This window comes from Coenobita brevimanus, chromosome 68 (genome assembly GCF_032717465.1).
Source record: "Coenobita brevimanus isolate Jiangsu-jjx chromosome 68, ASM3271746v2, whole genome shotgun sequence".
In the NCBI taxonomy this organism is placed as follows: domain Eukaryota; kingdom Metazoa; phylum Arthropoda; class Malacostraca; order Decapoda; family Coenobitidae; genus Coenobita; species Coenobita brevimanus.
Window position 1 is genome coordinate 48,102,622 of NC_137021.1, and position 8,839 is coordinate 48,111,460.

Genomic DNA, 8,839 nt, shown 5'->3' on the forward strand with positions numbered 1-8,839 from the left:
AAATACTTTTATCACTGTATGTGACTTTTGATATGCCTCAAAAATTTTTACGGATTTTGACCTGAGACCTTGAGATCAAGGTCAAGGTCATTCATACTATGCAAACCGTGTTCAATCATGATTCTTTACATTTCCACTGAGTTTGGTCAAAGTCGGCTATATACTTTCCGATTTCGCACTTTAATCCGTGGATTTCGAGCCACAGCTCAGGCTGGGTAGCGTCCCGTTGTAAGCCACAGTTCAGGCTGTGCTGGCTGTGCATCACCGCTAACTACTCCACCCCTACGCAAACACGCATTGCGCTACGGAGAGAGAGAGAGAGAGAGAGAGAGAGAGAGAGAGATTTTTTTTGTTAATTTTTTCACTACTCCCCTACGTAAACTTACGCATGGCCCTAGGCAAAGATGATGATGATGATGATGTGTGTGTGTGTGTGTGTGTGTGTGTGTGTGTGTGTGTGTGTGTGTGTGTGTGTGTGTGTGTGTGAGAGAGAGAGAGAGAGAGAGAGAGAGAGAGAGAGAGACAGAGAGAGAGAGAGAGAGAGAGAGAGATTGTTTTTTTTTTCACCAGATGATGCCCTGGATGTTTATCTTCAAGTTTATGATAAACAAAAACTAAAAAAAAAAAAAAAAAATCTTCATTTTTTGCGCACCACGGGGTGGGATAAAAAAAATGTAATTGCGCAATCCACGGGTTAAGGCATGAGGCGGCCATTTTGATTTTCCTCAGCATCTCAGAAAGGATTAATTTGTTCGATTTTAGTATCAATACCCAGGTGCACTATACCCTATTTGATTGACCTGTGCAGCTGAGATGTATGGGGCGAGTAGGGTGTGTTTGAATCGCGGCTGCTGATTGGCCGCCGATGATGTAAATCTACACCTCTTCATATTTTAACACATATTTATTTATATTTTTAAACTGCCTTCAGTACAAGCAGCCAGGTTAAATATGGAATAATTTCAGAGGCTGAAGAGGTCAAAATTAGCTTTAAAAGTTTACGGTTATCAATGAAAATTAAACCTGATTTTAAAGTTTTATATAACGATGAGAGACGTTTTTAGCAAATTATCCACTCAGTGTACACCTACGTCCGCATGTTGCACTATAATATCCACTCACGGTGTACACCTACGTCCGCATTTTGCACTACAATATCCACTCACGGTGTACATCCACGTCCGCATGTTGCACTATAATACGAGTATCCACTCACGGTGTACACCCACGTCCGCATGTTGCACTGTAATATCCACTCACGGTGTACACCCACGTCCGCATGTTGCACTATAATATACACTCACGGTGTACACCTACGTCCGCATGTCGCACTACAATATCCACTCGCGGTGTACACCTACGTCCGCATGTTGCACTACAATATCCACTCACGGTGTACACCCACGTCCGCATGTTGCACTACAATATCCACTCACGGTGTACACCCACGTCCACATGTTGCACTATAATATACACTCACGGTGTACACCCACGTCCGCATGTTGCACTACAATATCCACTCACGGTGTACACCTACGTCCTCATGTTGCACTACAGTACGCCTGCATTTACTTCAGTGACATCATCGGCGGCCAATCAGCAGCTACGAAACAAACACACCATACTTGCCCCATATATCTCAGCTGCACAGGTCAATTAAACTGATTATTGTGTATGTTGACGACTACATACTGCAACATTTGCAAAACAATCGATTCATTAGTTTTTGGTGCGCAGGAGAGCAAAAATGGAAAAAAATAACATAGGGTGTTAGTGCGGGGCTAGTGCTAGAAAAAAAAAATGCGCCAAAAGAAGCCTGCAACTAAGATATATCACTTCTGAAAATTTCAAGTCTATCTCGAACGGTCTTGGAATGCCAGCTTTCAAGATCTTCCCCCCTCCCCCTAAAATAATAATAATAATATGTACAATACCAAAAAGAACTACATATTCTGTGGAGTTCTTAGCTGTCTATACAGACAAAGAGGGACAGACACAGAAAAGCACGTAGATAAGGGTCCGTATTCTCGTCGGCTGAGGAAGCTCCATAAAACCTTTTCCTAAGCGATTAATTTTGTTCATTACACCTAGCTATCCCCGTCAGTGTGGAATAAATCCTTCCAATATCGACGTACTCTGCATAAATAACGTACAAAAGAATATTAACCACCCGTACCCAGAAATAAATCACAAAGGAAGAGGTGTTAGGGAGCTTCCTTCACCGACGAGAATACGAGCCAAGGACACAGACATACAGATATACACTGGAGGACAAACAGAGGCACCAACACAAAGTAGGATCCGTCTCTCCGCAAACCAATCCATTTCTGTCACCCACAATACCTCATTCCCACGCCATCACTCTGTCTTTGTCTGTCTGTCTGTCTGTCCGTCTCTCTCTCTCTCTCTCTCTCTCTCTCTCTCTCTATCCCTCCCTCCTTCCATCCTTCCTTCCGCTTCCAGTCCTTTCTCTTCCCCTTCCCCTCCCCTAATCTTCTCAGCTTCATTTCCTAGTTCCCTCTTTCCCCTTCTCTCCGTCTTCTTCTTCCACCCTCTCTCCCTCCCCTCCACTTATTCACCCACACCTTTTCCTCTTCCCCTCCTTCCAGCCTTTACATTCTCCCCTCACAATCCTACCCCTCCTTTCTCTTCCCCCCCCCTTCCCCTCCTCCTCCGTCCCTTCAGCTACACTCCCCCTTCCTCTTCCTCTCCCATCTCTTCTCTCTCTCTCTCTCTCTCTCTCTCTCTCTCTCCGTTTACCTCACCTCCCATTCTTTCCTCTTTTTTCTCTCTCTCCTGTTCCTTCAGGGGGGCGCGGTAGCACAGTGGTAGCGCGCCGGTCTTGTAATCGGGGGATTGCGAGTTCGAGCCTCGCCCGGGCTGCCGTGCCGGGAGTGGTAGCTCGCTCCTGTAACCCTAGCGGGGCTATATAGTCCAATACAGGGCTTAGCTCGGGGGAACTCCATTTCTCCCATTTTCTCCTGTTCCTTCATATTTAGTGACAGACACTTCATCAGTTATCAGTAGCAATATCAGAGAGAGAAAGAGAGAGAGAGAGAGTCTTTTCTGCTGCAAGGCAGGAATTAATTAACCTGGCAATGAGTCTGTTTTCGACTCTCTCCTGTGCTGTCTTTCATTGTCCTTCTCCTTCCTTTAATTTCAAGCCATTTGGGGTGGACGGGGATTTTTCTCCCAACTTAATTATCTTTTGTATTTTTCACCGCTGATATATTTTACTTTTTTGCTTTTTGATGATGATGATCGTTAGTAGTAGTAGTAGTAGTGGTAGCAGTAACCCACTAACCCCCACTTTCCTCTCTCTCTCTCTCTCTCTCTCCAGGCACAGTCAGTGGGAGAGACGTTTACAAAGGACTAGTGGCAGAAAAAGAAGTTATGTGTCTCAAAGTGGGTGAGAGTGGAAGAGAGGGAGGGAGAGGAGGAAACAGAGAAAGATATACAACTGAAAGTATCCGCGAGGGAAAGGGAGGAGGGAAAATTAGAGAGAGACAATAGGGGAGCGAAAAAGAGGAAGGCAAGAGAAGGAACACAGTTTCAGCAATGTTATTCAGTGTGGGAGGAAAGAATGTCGACAAGACAGGATGGAGGAAGAGAGAGAGAGAGAGAGAGAGAGAGAGAGGAAAACGGGGGAAGGGACGATAGAAGCTGAAAGGAGGGAGAAAGAAACCAGAAGAAACTTATTTAATGGAAGAGACAGGAGGGAAACGGAGGAAGAGGAGAGGTAAAGAATGATAGAATGTAATAAAGGAGAGACTGAAGGAAGGGAGCGAGGGAGGGAAGGGAGCGAGGGAGAGAAGGGAGAAGCAGAGGGACCTTGAGACAAAACTGAAGGAAAAAAAATCGATGCAAAAATAAAGGGAGAGAACGGAACAGACAGAAGCAGGAGAAGGAAGAGAGAGGAATAGAGAAGGAAGGGAGAGGAATGGAGAAGAAAGGGTGAGGAATAGAGAAGGAAGGGAGAGGAATAGAGAAGGAAGGGAGAGGAATGGAGAAGGAAGATGGGGAGGGGACGTAGGTGAGAAGAAAAGCGGAAAGGAAGGGAGATAGGGAATGGATGACACGGAAGGTGAAGAGAGGGAAGGGTAAGGAATGGCGAGGGTAGGATTGTGAGGGGAGGGGAAGAGAGATGGGGAAGGAGAGGAGATGGTGTATCTATCTATCTATCTATTGCCAGATAGATGGTAAGGAATGTAAATGGGAGGGTTTGTGAGGGGAAGGAGAGGAGAACAGGAAAAAAACGACTATTAACAACTTCCCCCCAGTCAATTTCTCAGTAAGCTATAGCTAAAATAATCTGACGTCAGCCACAATAAATCCAATGTAAGTCCTCGTGCTGAAGGGAATTAAGGGGGATAAAAGGTTCAAGGGATTTACTTTTCAACCTAACAACTTTGCCCAACGCAGGACATCCTAATTCAGCGCAACCCAACACAGCCCGGCCCAGCTTATCTTAACAAAGTGCAGCCCAACCTAACGTAACCCAACCAAAACCAAACAAATCTAACCCTACCTACACAAACAGATCTAACCTAACCCTATCTAACTGAATCAACTTTAATTCAGCCAAATTTAGTTTATAATAAAATAACACAAATAACATATTTCAGCACAAACTGCCCTGCTTGATCCGACTTAACAAAAACCTAACCCAACCAAACCTAACCCTTCCTAACCCAACCTAAGTCCCCGACCTCTCATAACCCAACCAAAACCATCTCATCACTAAGGAACTAAGCTTAACCAAAGCCGTCCTAAGCCAACCCAGTCCAACCACACCTAACCTAAGCCAGTCTAAACACGCTACGGTCATCTAATTGCCCCATAATCAACTTTTCCCAAAAATCCTGAACGTCATTAAAAACCTGATGACTTGTAAAATATTAATGACTTAATTTACCTGTCTTGTATATGACCTACCGAAAGCATACCTCATTAGTTCTACAGCCGCAGGGGTAAAAGCCTGGTGTGTGTGTGTGTGTGTGTGTGTGTGTGTGTGTGTGTGTGTGTGTGTGTGTGTGTGTGTGTGTGTGTGTGTGTGTGTGTGTGTGTGTGTGTGTGTGTGTGTGTGTGTGTGTGTGTGTGTGTGTGTGTGTGTGTCAACAAATAACCAAAACACGTTATAATCTGCTTTGGGCCAAACTTGGTGAAAGGGTTGAGGGTCAGCCAAGGGGATGAACTTTACCCGTATTCTTGACGGGTATGGAGGCCCCCTAGCACCATTTTTTGGCGATTTATTTTTGGATACTGGTGGTTAATATCCCTTTGTACGTTAGTTATGCAGAGTGTAATGATACTGGAATGATATATAATAATAAACAGGACAGCAAAGTGAAATTAGCAAAGTAAGTCGCTTAGGAGATGGTATTAGGGAGCTTCCTTGGTCGACGAGAATAGGGGCCCTACTATTTTTTAGAACAATAGGTCAAAGGTTAAGGTCACACGACAAGGTAAATTTAAACATTGTTTATCTGATTTAGACCAAAAACTGGTGGAGGGAGTCAGGGTAAAACATGGATGAAGGGATTCGATTCTGAGAACAATGTGTCAAAGGTCAAGGTCATAAGACATGGTCAAATGTACGACCCTATAACTCACAAAGTTTTGATTTGCTGAGGATCAAACTTGGAGGAGGGAAGGAGTCTCAGACAAGGATAAAGGGATTTGATTCGAGAAGCTAGGTCAAAGTTCAAGATCACAGGGCAAAGTCAGCTCAGGTTTTTATCTGATTTTCACCAAACTTAGTGGAAGGGTTAAGGGTCAGCCAAGGATGCATTAACAAAGTTTTAAGAACAATCTGTGGAAAGGTGAAGGTCACAAGACAGTCAAATATTGGGCCATTTAACCATTTACAGGGCGAGGGTGTTGTGCTCTCTGAGTGTTCTTTGTTTATCTTTTTTACTGATATACAGATTTCTGAATGGCTAACCCCTAACCCCTTCAGCCCAAGGACGTTAATCAGGTGCCAGATTGACAAACACACTAACCAGCGATTGCCTGTACTGACTGTGATTTATTTGAGAGAGAGAGAGAGAGAGAGAGAGAGAGAGAGAGAGAGAATGTGTTTTCTCTCAGGTCACGTCACTCACGCCAACACCTTCCACGGAAAACAGACTGATATGAATAAACAAAGGTACAGATAGATAAACGGTTTGGAGGGTGGAGTAGATAGATGAATGGATGGGAGGACAGAAAAGTAAAACTGGATTGATAGATAGATATTTAGATAAACGGATTAATGCAAGTAGGCAAATATAAAAACAATACAGATATATTAAGTGACAAACAGATAGATAAACAGACAGATAGATAGATAGATAGATGGAGACTGAGATATAGACCGACAGATAGATAGATTGACAGATGGACAGATAGATGGATAGATAGATTGAGAGATAAACATATGGATAGGTCTATGAATGGATATAAATATAGATAAACAGAGACAAATGCAAATATCAGGAGATAAAAACAACAGATAGGTAGATAGACAGAGTGACATTTAACAACAGATTAAGATACCGATGGATGGATGTACAGACAGATTTAGAGAGACTGACAGACAGACAGACAGACATACATAAATAGCTAGATTGATATGGATAGGTAGGCAGATAGACAAAGCCAGAAGACTGGACAGAGGGCCAGCCAGACTGGTATACAGGTAATTTTAGTGCCATAAACCCCAGCGTGCCTGGGGCTATAAGGTGAGGTAGGCTATTGGTGACCCAGCGTCGCTCAGAGCACAATGGCAGATCCGACTCACTCACCCTACATATCAGGCTGGCATTACCAAAGGTATTTACCATGGCTGCCCTGGCCTACCTCACAGCACTTACTGAAGCACCATCAACCACACTGCAGTCTTTCCCTGGCTTGAGTTCTCTCCTCAAAAACAATGCCTGGTTACGAGAGGACAACTGTCATTAATGTTGTCTGTTTTGGATGCAAGGACAGAGAAGGACAAGAGTAGAAACTTGCAATGTCTCCAGATCGTCCTGCAAAAACAAATCATACATACGACAGGGATTCGATCGTATGTTGGAGCACCCCACCCCAGGACCCTAACTCTGACCCAATGCTTCTTACGTTGAAGTAGTGGACAGATGCCTGGATGGATGTGCTTTGAGTTCACTACTAAGCCCAAGAACGACCTTCCTTATTGAATTTTACTTCAGCTAGTCAATGTTTTATAGCTTATGTAGGCTAGATGGTTATTTGGATATAACTGAGGAGAAACGGCTCTATCATTACTAGATTTTACTAAGATTTAACCATGTTATTCAGCATAGGTACAGTAACTTAGATGGTTAGACTGATATGCTACGGGCTATTCCTTTGGGGCCGAGAACCTCTTTCTTTACTAAGTTTACTATTATCAGGCCGTGTTATTGAACCTGGGGAGGCTCTCTAGAAGGGAAGGGGTCATGGAATGCTGCAAAATAAAATATCCAGTTCGAAAAGCGTATCCGACGCTTGGTAATACTGTTATACTTTTTTCATGTCATCTTGGCCCCGAGTTTCGTTCATTTGTTGCTCAAGTCACGTAGTTCAGTGGCAGAAAAAGACACTACTACGGCTCTACTTCCTTGACTACATAGGGTACTACTTCTTCATGAGTAACGTCATATTCTGTTGTTAATATATTGCTACAACTCAGCATTCAAGGTAGACGGATGGCAATTCTAAGCCAACTAAGACAAATTATGTAAGATGTCCTCAGGCTTGTTGATTTGTGGCCCCACGCTCATCTGAATGTGACTCCAGTGGACTGCAGTCTCATATTGCGTTTCTTCTGTAGTCCACCATTCTCCTTTCGGGGGATAGGGAGGCAACGGAGTTACAACCGTATAGCCTAATGTACTGATGCCACAGCGTGAAGGCGTCCCTCTCATGGCACATTATCAGGTTAAAATAGCAAACGGAGAAGCCCTGAGGTTGCGGGCTTTTCCCTAAGTGAAATGACCTGACCTGACCCAATCTCGTCCCACTGACTCTCTTACGGACCTAACCTAACCTAATCTAACCCAACCTAGTTCAACCTAACCTATCCTAAATTGACCTAACCTAATCCGTGACCTGACCTAACGAGCTGACCTAATCTCGCCACCAAGACCTCATACTGACGTAAAATGACCACCCTTAATTAATCTGAGCCATTCTACGTGACATGACCTGACCTGCCCATGCCCCACTGACCTGCTTAATGACCTTGCCTCACCGCACATCACTGCCACAGGTGACAGGGATCAAAGGATAGCTCTCTCTCTCTCTCTCTCTCTTTCTCTTCGTGTGTGTGTGTGTGTGTGTGTGTGTGTGTGTGTGTGTGTGTGTGTGTGTGTGTGTGTGTGTGTGTGTGTGTGTGTGTGTGTGTGTGTGTGTGTGTGTGTGTGTGTGTGTGTGTGTGTGTGTACCATCCACTCAATGTTTAATGTTGCCTTCAGGTTACGATAAATCAAGGTTACTCAGTTACTGTCTAGTAACGAATTCTTAAGTAACAAAGATTCGGATGTACAATGTGTGTTAAACTTAAAATAAGGAAGAACAATATAACAGACAGGAAAGAAACTCACATCGCAAGCCCAGCACGCTACCACCAGACCACCGTGGCTCCTCAACCTACCTATCTACCTACAAAATTCTCATAACGCCTTGTAATTTACTCCTTCAATTACCTACTTACAGTACCTATCTATGTATAAAATCCACCTAACACTTACTTCCTTTTATCATTTATCTACTTACAAATCTACCTACCTACAAAATCCTCATATCACCTTGTAATTCCTTCTTCGCATACCTGCTTACGTATCCACTTTCCCAC

The 8,839-nt window shown here is 43.8% G+C and overlaps 1 non-coding gene across 1 annotated transcript; it reads left to right on the forward strand.

The window, feature by feature from the left end:
* The first annotated feature begins 2,811 nt into the window (after nucleotides 1-2,811).
* TRNAT-UGU (transfer RNA threonine (anticodon UGU)) lies at nucleotides 2,812-2,883 on the forward strand. The gene has a single exon. It is a non-coding gene; the product is annotated as a tRNA-Thr (tRNA).
* Nucleotides 2,884-8,839: the final 5,956 nt, after the last annotated feature.